Consider the following 7,075-nt stretch of genomic DNA (forward strand, 5'->3'; position numbering starts at 1 on the left):
TTTCCCTGAGTGGAACATGCTTTCAAGTGGGGTAATAGTGGGAGCAAAAGCAAATGAAATTCAGTTTCTGAAACAAGTCAAATGCCTTGCTAACAGATTTGAACTTATGTATAAGCAATAGGCAGAGTTTTAGGAAGATTAATCTTAACTAGTAAACACAAAGGATTTGGGCCAGGGAAGGAATAAACAGGCAAATCAGTTGTGAAGCAGTTATCCTCATCACATGGTAAACCTAAGTTGAAAGCAGAGGAATGACAGGAAAGTATAAAGACAGACGAGCAAAGTGTTATGAAGGGCTTTTCACAAGATTGTTGATCGGCTCAAGGAGGCCAGTTGAGTGGACAGCAGATGATTAAAGATTAGAAGGTAGAATACTTCCAGTGAGTTAGAAAAGGTAGTCAGTTTGAAGAATAGGCAGAATATAAAAATTAAGCCTTAGAAGATTTTGGTTTGGGCCAGCCAGATAGCTCAGCAGATTAAAGCTCCTGCTTAGGCAGATACAGGGGTCAGGTTCCATCCCTGTCCTGTCATGCAGCCCTGTCCCTGGGGTGTGCTGAGACAGCAATTGAGACTGCACATGGTAGTGCGAGCCTGCAATCCCAGCACTTAGGAGGCTGAAAACAGGAGAATCACTACAAGTTTGATCTGTGCAGTGAGATCCTGTCGACCCTGTACTAAATACATAAAAAAGAGAAAGTTTTGGTTTACGTGATAAAAAAAATCTCAAGAAACACATGCAAAGGATAAGTGGTAAATGGAAGAAAATGGAAAGTAGGATGGATGGCTTAAAGATTTGCGAGTTATATGCATAGTGTACCTTAAATAAAATTGGTTGGTTAAATCTGCAAAAAGAAAACAAATTAGCAAATGGCTCCACACATAGTGCTGTTGTTTTTAATAATATAATAAATTATTATTATTCCTATTTCATTATTGTAGATCTTGTGATCAAATCAAGGGCCTTTGCAGCTTACCAAATATTTTAATACATAGCCACACCTCAAGCTAATCTTTATTAATTTTAATTACTTAAATGAAGGGAGCATTGTTTACTTAGCCCTGTTGAACTTGAGAAAATGATAAAATAGAAATACATGACTTTAGGGATATAGAATAAGAATTTTTCTTAGATATTTATCTTCCTTATTTTAATGACTAAAGTCAATGTGTTATTTTGATTTCCTCCACAGGTTGATTCTAAGGCAGGAATTTGCCTCCAAGATTTTGCATTTGGATAGCCATTACCAGGAATCCTGGAGGCAATCCAAATAGCATGGATAAATTAATGAGCAGGAAGCAAGATCACTTATCATGTTAAAAAGTTTAAATATTGACATATAAAATGGTCCTACAAAATATTCATTTAGGAACTTGGTGTGAGGAATTTACTATTTCATTTTAGACTTCCAGTTTAATTATGATTGCTATAGGTAAAATAACAATTTTTTTTGCAAATCGCCTCTTTGTAAACATTCAATAAGGAATTGGCACAATTTCTGCAATTTTATTTTCCCTTTACATTTGTGATATTTATTGAAATCTATTTTTAATTTGTTGAATTAAGTATTTTTTTCAAGTTCATTTTGTAAAGAAACAGGAGCATTGGAGGCCATCAGGAAAGGAGAAAAGGAATGACGGAGAGGCAGTGGTTGGTGCATAATGCATTTATGACTGTTAGAATTTAAGACTCAATTCCATCAGTCATTCGCTGGGACAGTGTAGATCATGTTGAGAAGCATCGAGCAAGCAGTGAGGAAACTGGGGCATTTGTGAACCAACAACAAACCTCATTTTGCTGAGGCTGGCTCCGGAATGCTAACAATCTAGCAGTGCCAGTATGAGTTGCTCTGTTACAGGTGAGAAGTGCAAGGTGTCCAATGCAAGTAAACGGGAAGGCATGGCCACATATTGGAAGTATCTCAAGGAGAGCCCAAGGTTTGCCAAGATGATGTAGATGAACCTCCAGTAAGATCTGCTAGTGGCCATCATTATAGTTGCTTGCTTATTCTAAATAGCTATAGCTAGTACTGGAAAGAAGTGATAATGGCTCTTTTTTAAGGAAACAAGAAACCTCATGTTTAGGCCCCATTAGCAAAAGGTAATGTCACTGTGGCTTTTCAGGTAATGTGAAACTCATGTAAGAAATCAGATTATTAAGCTTATTTTTTTTGAAAAGTATGTGATAAAAACCTGTATTTGTTACTGAAAATAATAATGCAGTAATGCATTAAAGCATTAGCTAGCATATCTTTTTGGAAAAATAGCTTTCTATTAACATTAACAGGGCTGTGAGTATAGATCAGTGACACAGTGCTCACCTAGCAAGTGGGAGGTGAGGAGTTCAATTCCCAGTATCCCCAAAACAAAACAAAAGAAATAAACAAAAAGCCATTAGCAAACACTGTACTTATGGTATATGGACAGATGTGGAGAATAAAACAACAGATTTTTTTTGACCTGACCATATTTGATATGTGAATATGACAATTTCCTCCATAGAAAACAATATAATGCTTTTCTATTGGTGGTGGTCATCGTGTTCTGATTGTAGCCTGCATGAAAATATTAGTCAAAGTATGTAAAATAATCTGGAGATGATGACTATGATCCATGATCCATGTCTATTAGTGTAGCCTTAGACATAAACAAATAACCTGTCACTTCTTCAGTTGCTGTCGGCACTCTTCTACTCATTTCTAGAAAAGTAAAAAACAGTCCCCATAAGGTGCATAGAAAAGGATTCATGTGAAAATGCAGGTTGCAACAGGATAATCAGTGTGCATAAAAGTGGAATATCACTTACACAAGACAAAACCATCGCCACAGATAAGCAGTTTGTATCTTCATTAATGTAGACCAGGTGGGAAGCTATCTTGCCAACATCCTTAGAAGACTGGCTATAGAAATAATTACTTACCAAGGTACAAGCTGACAAGATTGTTATAGTGATGAATTGGTGCACACAAAGCTCACAGATGATGAATTGCGAGTTTTGCTCTATGAAGAGATGCTTAATATTCACAAAATTTGATTTATTTTTTGGCATTTTTGTTATTATATATTTTCAAGAACTGCATTCAAGAAAAATAAGGTATAAAAGATACGCATAATATGCTATGATACAATCCAAAAAATTTCCGTGTTAATATATGGAATCAGTATTCTGAGTGCTCAGCATGCCCAGTGCTTTATCATAAAACAATGATGATCACTAACCTCCCATATGTCAATAAGAAATTGCCACAGAAGACAGATCAAAATGTTTTTGATGGAGCTGTTGTATAGATTCTAAAGCCTTTCCAAAAGTTATCCAATTGTTACCACAGACATTTATGAACAGGCTACTGTCCAAAAGCTATATTCTTAGAGGCCAAAATCAGTATTTATGTGTAAAACACACACACACACACACATACACACACACACAGAAAGCAAGATTTTCTCTTTCTGAAAATTTTTCTGTGGGTATAAATATAGTATGATCTGCAACATGTGTACTTTGGTCACCAATGAACTCTTTTACATTGGCTAAAACTCCATGATTAGCTCTACTTGGTAAAACAATCATACTTACCCTAATGAGAAACACAGAAGTATTTTCATTTTCATTTAATTAATTTATTTTTTTATGTATTTTAGTAGAGGGTCTTCAGGGTCTCACTACACAGGTTGGACTCATAGTGATTATCCTGTTTTCAGCCACCCAAGCGTTGGGGTTACAGGGATGCGCCACCACACCCAGTCTCTCTCTTTCTTTCACATAAGGAAGCATTTGCTTGGGATTTAACATGAGAAATGATACAAACAAAAATTTTTTCTTTTTTAAAATTAATTTTATTGAGAAACAAATAGCAATGAGTTTCAAAACCAATTGGTAGGACAGTTTCAATATTTAATACATTGCTTATTGTTATCTTCATAGTGTTTTTTTTAAACATTTACTTAAGAGACAGTATGGCAATAATTGGTATGCAAAAAAAAGGGTAATAAATGAAAAAAAGAGAAAAGACAGAAAAAGAAAAAAAGGTCACAGGACTGTCCTGCTACAATGCTGTATATGGTTAGATTTCTAATTTTCTGTGTAAAAATATGTAATTGTTTATCCATATTTTAAAAATATTTTTCTTATTTTTAAAATTTTTTCTCCATATTCTGTAGAGACTTAAAGGTTAACGTATCAATACTAGATGGAAAATACCTGTTCCATGTTATGCCTAAGATGTTTAATATTCAGACAGATAGTGAGGTTAAACCCAACAGCATATGCTGTAGGGTAATAAGAAGTTTCTCTTTTGGAGGGTTAACAACCTAAGTTTTCAGACCAAAAGTTAGAGAAAAAGAAGGACTGCAAGGACAGCCAACATATTGGCCCTAGCTTTTCAAGATCAGTGAAGACTCAGGACATAGGACAACCTATAATGTAACATCATGTAACTCAGTTGTGTCCCAAATTTTCTGATCAAGGAGATTATGGGGCCACAGAGCAATGCAATCAATGATGTAGAGTGTGCCTAAGGAGAGTCACATGGAGAGAAAATATTCTTTCAGGTTTTCACAGAGAGCAAATTGGCCAAGCAATGGCCATTATTCATCCACATGGCTGACACTGACAAATAATCTAAAAACTGCAGTACAGGGTTACAGGATAAATCCTCAGGGGACTTGACTGACCTTATCAGATACAAAAGATACATTTCTTGTTATATAGAACTTGCTTTATCTTGGTCTTAACAACCCAGCAGAAAAGTATAAAAAGTAAAGCCATATTAATATGCTGAGTTATAAAAGGCTCAAGTCAACAACTTCTGACATTGCCAATCCTACGGATAACCCACTACTATTATGGACTACTGCACTATATTGAATTATTTTGCTGAATTCACACACCTACAACATTTAAATAGCAATGGCATACACATTCCAAAAAAACTAAACAAAAAAAGGGGATACAAAGGAAGGAGCATTTTGTATCTGTATATACAAAACAAAACAGTTAGGATAGCTATACAGCTACTTTCTCTTAATTCGATGAGAAGAAAGATTTGTACTAGTAGTAATTGGATAGGATATCATGTCTACATCTTGTACTATGAGTAACTACTAAGAAGAAAACAATATGCAATGTATGAATTACTGAATCTGCCCTATTAATCAGTTTTGAAACTGTCTCAGTGCTATGTTTTTCAATAAAATTAATTTAAAAATATAAGTTTTATAAACATAAATCCACAGTCATAATACATAGCAAAGGGCAAAGTAAAAATAAAGAAAACTAATGGGCAGCTATATACAGCTGGACAATGTGTCTTGTACACTAGAAAGTCTTTTACAAAATAATCATTAGAGCAACAGAAGACCAATCTTCAGTGTAGTCCTGGAAGATTTCTTTAGCATCTCCTGCTTCCTCCAATGTCTTTCTCTTTAGTATGGCTGGTAATTGTTTTGGTGATTGTCACCTCCTGAAGATGCCTTGCCATAAGTGCTCTGTTGACCACTGTAGTCTGCATATCCCTGTCCATATCCATAGTTCCCATAGGTATACCCAGTATAATCATATCTGCCATAGCCACTATAGTATTAATCACCACCACGGGCACTATTGCAATTTCCACATCCTTGATCATAATAGTTATTAAATCCTTGGTTCCAGTTTTGGCCCTGACCTCGACCACGACCCCTAGTACCACCTTGTCTACCAGCTGCAGTACCTCTTCTTCCTTTTTGTTGTTGCTCTTGCTGCCTATATACCTCTTTCGGCTGTGCAACTTTGATTTCACACTTTCCAGAACCAATTTGATGGTATCTACTTTCTCACAATTTCATGACTGGTTCTTCATTTTTGTATGTGATGAAACAAAATCCTCTCCTTTCATTTATTTTTATATCCACGGGAAGTTCAATATTTTCTATCTCTCCAAAAGCTCCAAAATATTCTTTAATCTGTTCTTCAGAAGTATCTGGGCTCAATTCTCCCACAAACACATTTTTAAGGGGCTCTTTCCCTTTTAAAGCTTTGGCCCTTTTAGGATCTATCAATTTGCCATCCAGTTTGTGTTCTTTTAATTCCAAAACCTTATCAACACTAGCAGCATCTTTGAGAAGCACAAATCCAAATCCTCTTGATCTTTCAGTTACTGGGTCTGTTTTAATTGTGCAGTCTACAACTTCCCCAAATCGACACAAGTACTCAAGTCAGATCTTTCTTGCTTGTATCCCAGCTCAAGCTTCCAATAAACATTTTACCATCATCCTGCTGGTTCTTGCTTGCATTCATCTTGGACCCCTCGGCAAACTCCTCTATATTGCTATATTGTTCATGTCCTCCATGGTGGCGGAGCTGTTGGCAGGGGCAAGGGTGCGCGCAGTCTGGGTCGCAGGGGTACTGGTGGCAGTAGAGCGTTATATGGAGCTAGATTTAAAATGGCGGCAGAAGAACCCCACACCCAGGGTCAATCACCATCTCAGCATGCCCTGGGGGTGGGGCTGGCATGGTATGCCAGGGATCAAACCCCGGTCACTGTGTCTGCTTAAGCAGGCACTTTAATCAGCTATCTGGCTGGCCCCATTTTCATTTAATTTAAACCTATCTACTCATTCATCTTTTTTCAAATCTCTATAAGCATATTGCCAGTCAGAGGATGGCTTGGCCTCCTTATGCTTAGAATATCTTTGAGAGACAGATGTGGTGGTACATGCCTGTAATCCTGGCACTTGAGAGGTTGAGGGAAGAGGATCACTGAGAGTTTGGGGTTGGCCTAGGCTACAAAATGAGTTCAAGGCCAGCCTGCACTGCATAAGTGATATCATGTCTCAAAGAAAACTAAATTGTGTATGTCTGACAATGAGAAATCACTGCTTTGGTGATGTTTGGCAGTCAAACAACCCTAATTCTAATTGACTAGGGAGAAAGAAGCTTTGCAAACAGTAAAACTTCAGTGCTTAGAAGATGTAAAAGATAAATAGCAAACAATTTACTTTAATTTTTTGAACTCTGGCTCAAAATTTCCTAAATAAGAGCTATATCTCACAGTATTGATTATAATGTATTACTTCTGAGTAAACTATGTCCACAATA

At 36.4% G+C, this 7,075-nt stretch overlaps 1 pseudogene; it reads right to left on the minus strand.

Annotated features, from left to right (window-relative positions):
* Nucleotides 1–5,421: 5,421 nt before the first annotated feature.
* On the minus strand, nucleotides 5,422–6,435 carry LOC101575437 (annotated as a pseudogene).
* Nucleotides 6,436–7,075: the final 640 nt, after the last annotated feature.

Source organism: Octodon degus, unplaced genomic scaffold (genome assembly GCF_000260255.1).
Source record: "Octodon degus isolate 3935 unplaced genomic scaffold, OctDeg1.0 scaffold00308, whole genome shotgun sequence".
Classification (NCBI taxonomy): domain Eukaryota; kingdom Metazoa; phylum Chordata; class Mammalia; order Rodentia; family Octodontidae; genus Octodon; species Octodon degus.